The sequence below is a fragment of the Triticum aestivum genome, chromosome 5D (assembly GCF_018294505.1).
Source record: "Triticum aestivum cultivar Chinese Spring chromosome 5D, IWGSC CS RefSeq v2.1, whole genome shotgun sequence".
NCBI classification, from domain to species: Eukaryota; Viridiplantae; Streptophyta; class Magnoliopsida; order Poales; family Poaceae; genus Triticum; species Triticum aestivum.
In genome coordinates, this window is record NC_057808.1 from 471,058,245 (window position 1) to 471,066,690 (window position 8,446).

Genomic DNA, 8,446 nt, shown 5'->3' on the forward strand with positions numbered 1-8,446 from the left:
CAACAACCTTGTGGTGAATGTTGTTGAAGACTCTGTAGGTGTGCGAGTCCTTTCCGTAACCAAGCATAAAACCTTCATGTGCTTTCGGTGCAAATTTGGAATTGTGATGAGGATCTCTAATCCAACATTTAGCACCGAAGACTTTGAAATAACTCACATTGGGTTTCTTGTCAGTGAGGAGTTCATATGCAGTCTTCTTGAAGAATTTGTGAAGATATACCCTGTTGATGATGTGGCACGCAATATCAATTGCCTCAATCCAGAAATGACGATGCGTCTTGTATTCATCAAGCATAGTGCGAGCCATCTCAACAAGAGTCATGTTCTTGCGCTCCACGACGCCATTCTGCTTAGGAGTATAAGGAGCAGATAACTCATGAGTAATACCAAGTTCATCAAGATAGTCATCAAGACCAGTATTCTTGAACTCAGTTCCATTGTCACTTCTAATGTGCTTGATCTTCACACCAAAGTTGGTTGAAGCCCTCAAGGAGAATCGTTTGAAGACTTCCTGCACTTCACGTTTGTAAGTGACGATATGTACCCATGTGTAACGAGAGTAATCATCAACAATAACAAAGCCATATAGAGATGCTTCATTAGTGAATGCAGAATAATGGTTAGGACCAAAAAGATCCATGTGAAGCAATTCAAACGGTTTAGTGGTAGTCATGATAGTCTTCGCTGGATGCTTGGCCTTGGTCATCTTTCCAGCTTCACAGGCTCCGCACAAGTGATCCTTGAGGAATTTGACATTCTCAATGCCAATTACATGCTTCTTCTTCGCGAGCGTGTGCAAGTTCCTCATGCCAGCATGACCGAGTCGTCGATGCCATAGCCAGCCTTCTGAAGCTTTTGCAAGTAGACATATAGCTACTTGTGGTCCTGTAGAGAAATCAACAATATACAGATCTCCTCTCCTAAAGCTTTCGAAGACTTTGGAATGGTCAGCTTCCATGATCACAACACAACGATACTTGCCAAAGATAACAACCATATCAAGATCACAAAGCATTGAGACTGACATGAGGTTGAATCCTAAGGACTCGACAAGCATGACTTTGTCCATGTGTCGATCCTTTGAGATCGCAACCTTACCTAGACCCAATACCTTGCTTTTGCCTTTGTCAGCGTAGGTGATATGCTTCAGATGCGATGGAGATAAGGGAGCGTCCATCAATAGATTCTTGTCACCAGTCATCTGATTTATACATCCACTATCGAGGACCCACTCAGTGGCTTTGGGTTGATCATCCTGCAGATGAATTAGTGCAGCTTACAAACTCATATACTTCATCAGTGAAGAATATGACATCAAATTCATCAGATCAATTTCATCAAGCAATTGAACAGTGTGGCACCCCGATCCACATGGAGCAGGGGGCCTTCGCACGTCAGCCGAGGATTACGCCTGACGCACGACAGGTCCATGATACAGCATTCCAGGTACAATAATATTCATCAAATACATGTGTATAAGATTACATCATTGATGAATACAATTTTCTGGCATAGCCCTAAGGCTATTTACATGGCAGCTGAGTCCATATAAATGGCGGCGGAAGTCTTGGTTTGGCAGCGTCTCACTAAGGCTGGGCTCCATAACGCACATGACTGGCAAGATTACGACCTAGCACGACGGAACAAGCGAACGACCTACAAAACTGGCATGACACGCCAAGTCAGTACATTGAATGTACTTGCAAGACAACCAAATACATAGCATCCAAACAAACAGAAGACAAAGCAAGAACCAAGCATATGCAACAGTCCACATCAACACAACTTCTAAGCATGGCATGATATTAACTAGAATCATAATTCAAACTAGGCATGAACAACATCATAGCATCAACTATCATGGCATATCAAACTTACTTCTATCATAACAACAACAAAGCATAGCATATCAAAACAGGGCATGACATCATGAAACTATGCTGAAAATAAACTACCAGTTACCTCCCGTGAAGACATGTTGTAATAACCTTATGCCACAATCACTTACTCTGCCACAGCTCCTCGGAGCACAATCATGACTTACCGAGACCTTGTCTCGGGGTCATATCAACACATCATCGTGACTTCTCACGATTATTTCATAGTCCAAGCCATCACATTAGTTATCACATCTTAGTTATCACATAATTTATTAGCTGATTTATCCTCCATTTCGACCGAGACCCGATAGTGTGACCTACTACGAACCTGTGCCCATGACCGAGGACGCGGCTATCGATAGATTGAATACACTCTGCAGAGGTAGCGCACTTTACTCACACTACGGAACCCTGGTCTCGCACTCCCATACGTGCGGACCAAAGCGTTCCGACAAAACCGATCTACTGCCATGACGCCCTCCCGGCCACTCCGACCAACACCCCTTAAGGGTTGTGGCAAAACGGTCCCAAACGGGGACATGATCTCAAAGCCAAACCCGGGCACACAAGGCTTATGTCCACCTACCTGATCAGGGTAAGCGCCCCCATAACCTTCCCTCGTGGGAGCCACCGTCGAGAGGCATGACAATAGACCCAGCTAGGACCTTCCCACAAGGTAAATGTGGTTGCACTGGAGAAAGCTCGATTTGGTGGCACTATGATATCCCAGTGATGGCGGAGGAGGTTTGTTATTAAGTCATATTATTAACTTCTCCACCATCATCAACATTATGAGCATATTAAACAAGAATGCAACAATGAACATGCAACTAACAAATGCATTAACAAATATCAAGCTACTCCAGTGAACAGTTATAGCATATGAAACATAACAATACTAGATACTAGCTTATTGACGGTGCAACAAAATCATCATAACATCAAGACTACTGGCATGAAATAAACTAGACAGAGGCATGATATTATCAACAACAATATAACTAGCATGGCAAAAGCTATCATGAGAGGTAAGCAAGCAGTACTAACATATATCACAACTAAAATAACGGCAAACGAAACAGACAAAAACTACTACAACTAAGCACACACACGAGGTACCAGCAAAGTCAACATGCAAGTTCGGGGCTCATGATAAGAGTTTGGCTTGCCTGGGGTCGAGGATTACTCCGGAAAAAGTGCGGAACGAACGCGGAAAGATTTGCCGGAAACAGTTCTCTCTCGGAGGGGCTGTTTACGGGCAAGGGCAAAGTGGTCATTTTCACTGTGTGAAAACATAATGAAATTGATACCAATGGAAAGAGTTCGACGAGACGAAGACGTGAGCATTGGTTTCACCTCAATCGGAGTTACGGTTGTCGAGATACGCAGGGTTGAAGTTCAGGGACCTATCTGTGAAAGTTTTTCAGCAAATAGGCCCCTGGAGGAAAAACTAGACGCGCCTTTCTCAACAATACGCTTTCCAGAGAGGAAAGCGTATTCTAGCCCGAAGAGGAAGCGAATACACTTTCGGTTAAGGGAAGCGCACTCCAGGGGAATACACCTTCGTGTTTCCGAAAACGGAAAGTGGCCCGAGGCGCCGCCACTTAACTGACGTGGCGAGGTGGGGTCAACGCGGGGACACTGCCAGGTGGGGGCCACGCGCAGGTGGGGCCCGCCTGGCCTGCGTCTTCAACCTCCCGCTCGCACGCGCGCCGGGCAGAGGGAAGGGCCCGCCTCGACGGCGATAGCCGACGCGTCCGGCCACTGCTCGCGACGGTCGACCTACCCACGGGTTCAGGAACGAGAGGCGCATCCCGTGGTGTGGCCAGCTGCCGTCGAGGGGCACTAGGGAAGGAGCAGCAGGGCGCGCGGTGGAGGTGGGCTTCGGCCGCCGGCGAACATGGTGCTCCGGTGGGGGAACGGAGGGGCTGAGGCTACAGGGAGGGTCGCCGGAGTGCGGGGAACACATAGGTGGTGGTGGAATGGCGAGGGGGGCACAGCATTGCCGGGATCGAGGGAAGCCCGAAACGGCGGCCATGGTGGGGATGGGCGTCAGGGAGCTCCTCGAGCTCGAGCTAGTGGTTCAGGGGCGTTGTGGACTGCGAGGAGGCTCGGGGTCGCTACTTATAGCCGCGGGGACGAGCTCTAGAGGGAGGGGTGAGGGAATCCTGGATTAGGGGGTCCTCGGACAGCCGGACTATATACTTTGGCCGGACTGTTGGACTATGAAGATACAAGATTGAAGACTTCGTCCCGTGTCCGGATGGGACTCTCCTTTGCGTGGAAGGCAAGCTTGGCAATTCGGATATGTAGATCTCCTCCCTTGTAACCGACTCTGTGTAACCCTAGCCCCCTCCGGTGGCTATATAAACCGGAGGGTTTAGTCCGTAGGACAAGAACAATCATAATCATAGGCTAGCTTCTAGGGTTTAGCCTCTACGATCTCGTGGTAGATCAACTCTTGTAATACTCATATCATCAAGATCAATCAAGCAGGAAGTAGGGTATTACCTCCATCGAGAGGGCCCGAACCTGGGTAAACATTGTGTCCCCCGCCTCCTGTTACCATCCGCCAAAGACGCACAGTTCGGGACCCCCTAACCGAGATCCGCCGGTTTTGACACCGACATTGGTGGTTTCATTGAGAGTTCCACTGTGCCGTCACCATAAGGCTTGATGGCTCCTTCGATCATTGGCAACGATGCGATCCAGGGCGAGGTTTTCTCCCCGGACAGATCTTCGTATTCGGCGGCTTCGCACTGCGGGCCAACTCGCTTGGCCATCTGGAGAAGATCGAGAGCTACGCCCCTGGCCGTCAGGTCAGGTTTGGAAGCTTAAACTATACTGCCGACGTCCACGGAGACTTGATCTTCGACGGATTCGAGCCCATGTCCGGTGTGCTGTCGGACGGTGTTCGGGATATCACACCTGTGCCTACTCCGGTCCTCAATCCGGAGCAGATTACGCCGTCCGAGGATGGGTGGATGGACCCCGCCACGGAGGTCGCACACTCAGCGGCGTTAGCGCCGAATACTGACTTCACCTCTTATGAGACCTGTGTTGCCGAACCCTTGGATTTGTCCCCGGCCACGGGCTCCGAACCGCTTGCGTCCGTGCCTATCGAATCTGATTGGGCACCGATCATGGAGTTTACCTCCGCGGATATTTTCCAGCACTCGCCCTTGGGCGATGTGCTAGATTCATTAAGGTCTCTCTCCTTGTCAGGAGACCCTCGGCCGAACTATGTCTGGCTCGAGTGGGAAGCGGACGACGAAGAAATTCGTTCCCCACCCACCACCCACTTAATAGCCACTGTCGACGATTTAACCGACATACTTGATTTCGACTCCGAAGACATCGACGGTATAGACGACGATGCAGGAGAGGAGCAGGAACCACCGCCCACAGGGCGCTGGACAGCCACTTCATCACACGATATATACATGGTGGATACACCCAAAGAAAACATTGACGAGGAACGGAAGGATGCAGCGAAGGATAATCCCCTCAAGAAGCAACCAAAGCGACGACGTAGGCGCCGCTCCAAATCCCGCCTCGGCAAAAACAGCGATAACAGCGCAAGAAAGAATAATACCCCGGTCGACTCCAAAGGAAACGATGACCACACGGACCCAGCGACAGAGCAGGATGAGCCAGCAGATGGCGAACATAGTACGGAGCCGTTGTCCGATCACGGCGACGCCGAGGGTAAAGATCATCAACCCGTCTCCGGAGAGGAGAACAGCCCGGACGATGATGCACACATCATCCCGGAAAGGCATTTGGAGCAAGAGAACCTCCATAGAAGGCTTATTACCACCGCGAGGAGTCTAAAGAAGCAGAAGCAAAGGCTTAAGGCCGTGCAAAATACACTCAACAGTAGATGGAACAAAGTGCTAGACACTGAAGAAAAGTACGGTGGCAGTCGCCACACAAAGAGCTATCCAAAGCGCAAGGTGCTGCCGGAATTCGATGACGAAGCTTTAGAGCCCATACAGCCGAAAAATAAAACGGCCGATCAGCCGGATCGACCACCCCGTGGCCGCAATAGGGCGGCTAACGATGGCGCACATAAGTCAGTACACGATTTACGTAAGGACTTGCACCAAAAAGCCGGTCTGACCAGGTCCATCTATGGATCTAGGAAGCGCGCTCCGGCACGGAATCAAAACCGAGCACTACAACCGTCAGAATGCCATGACACATCCAAATACAGGGGTGCCGCGCACCCCCTATGCTTCACCGATGAGGTGCTGGATCACGAATTTCCAGAGGGATTCAAACCCGTGAACATAGAGGCATACAACGGAATGACAGACCCTGGGGTCTGGATTGAGGACTTTATCCTTCACATCCACATGGCTCGCAGAGATGATCTCCACGCCATCAAATACTTGCCCCTCAAGTTGAAAGGACCAGCTTGGCACTGGCTGAAAAGCCTCCCTGGAAACTCAATTGGAAGTTGGGAAGAGCTTGAGGATGCTTTTCGGGCTAATTTTCAAGGGACTTATGTCCGACCTCCGGATGCAGACGATTTAAGTCATATAATTCAACAGCCCGGAGAGTCAGCCCGAAAGCTTTGGAACATATTCCTCACTAAGAAGAATCAAATCGTCGACTGCCCGGATGCCGAAGCCTTAGCGGCTTTCAAACACAGTGTCCGGGATGAATGGCTCGCCAGACACCTCGGCCAGGAAAAACCGAGGACAATGGCAGCCCTAACAAGCCTTATGACCCGCTTTTGCACGGGCGAGGATAGTTGGCTGGCCCGTAGCGGCACCAGCAACCCAGGCACATCCGAAGTTAGGGATGGCAATGGAAAACCGCGATGCAATAAAAGCAAGCGTCGAAACAATGAAGACAGCCCAGACAACACGGCGGTAAACGTCGGATTCAGGGGCTCTCAACCCGGTCAACGGAAAAAGCCATTTAAAGGCAGCAGAGATGGACCGTCCAGCCTAAACAAGATTCTAGACAGATTATGTCAGATTCATGGCACCTCCGACAAACCTGCAAATCACACCAACAGAGAATGCTGGGTCTTCAAGCAGGCGAGCAAGCTAAACGCCGAACGCAAGGGGGGAAGACACCAAGTGAAGACGAGGATGACCCTCGCCACCCAAACACTAGGGGACAGAAAAAATTCCCACCAGAGGTCAAAACAGTGAACATGATTCACGTAACGAAGAGGAGGAGCAAACGCGCACTCTGAGACATATGCGCCGTGGAGCCCGTCACCCCCAAGTTCAACCCTTGGTCGGCCTGCCCTATCACTTTTGATCGCAGGGATCACCCGACTGGCATCCGGCACGGAGGATCGGCTGCTTTGGTGCTAGACCCAATAATTGACGGATACCATCTCACACAAGTCCTTATGGACGGCGGCAGTAGTCTTAATCTGATATATCAGGACACAGTCCGCAAAATGGGGATAGACCCGACAAGAATTAGCCAAAGCAATACTACCTTTAAAGGAGTAATCCTAGGCCTAGAGGCCCGCTGCACGGGCTCTCTAGTTCTAGAGGTTGTATTCGGTTCTCCCGACAACTTCCGAAGCGAAGAATTAACCTTCGACATCGCTCCATTCCGAAGCGGCTATCACGCACTACTCGGAAGAACGGCCTTCGCTCATTTTAATGCAGTACCGCATTATGCTTGTCTCAAGCTCAAAATGCCCGGTCCACGTGGCATCATCATAGTTAGCGGAAACACAGAGCGTTCCTTACGTGCGGAAGAATGTGCGGCGGCTCTAGTAGCCGAACACTAAACGGCCTCTCCAACCAGAATAAATGATCGGTCGTCAAGACCGCGGACATGGCTAGACAAGTCCGGCGCACAACTAGCTGTAACAGCTTTGATAAACCTGAGATTGGGTCGACGGATATATCCCCATAGGTGGTACTAGGGGCCTCCCGCATGTAAAAAGGACTACAATTCGGTTTGACCCTATTTAGATTGCATTTTAATGGTTTATTAAGAATAACCAATTTTTCGCACAAAGACTTTCACCTGGGTTTTTCTCTTTTGCAGATGATAATCGTGCTACACCCTTCCAGGATACGGCACAACGGAGACACAGGCGCAGACGTGCAGCAGGGCCCCGCTCAAAGGTTTCTTTTTAGATTAAGACCCTGTGTAAACCTTTCTTACTGTCTCTTGTTGCTTCACACCCCCCAGATACTCAACACAACCGAGAGGGATGCTGGCGTTATTGGCATTTCGTCACGTCAGACTAATGCACGTACCTGGAAATTCAGGGTTCATTATCGAGGGCGTTACTCAGCCCAGTATACGTTGTAAAGAACGAATACCTTAGGGAGTGTTCGGCGTCGCGAGTTTGGCCTTATATGCATCAACTCCGAATCATGTCTTTGGTCAATAGTTGGGTTTGCCCGGCTCCCGTGTTTTGCTACCTTACGTTCCGCTCTATCGGCTAAGGTGGCATCGGGAGAACTACTGCGATTGTGCCTTGGTTCATCTGGATGAGCACCTCAGTAGAGAAAGCCGAAAACTGACTGTCATGATAAAGCGCGAGACTGGTCAACCACTCGATGACTCAGCGGAAT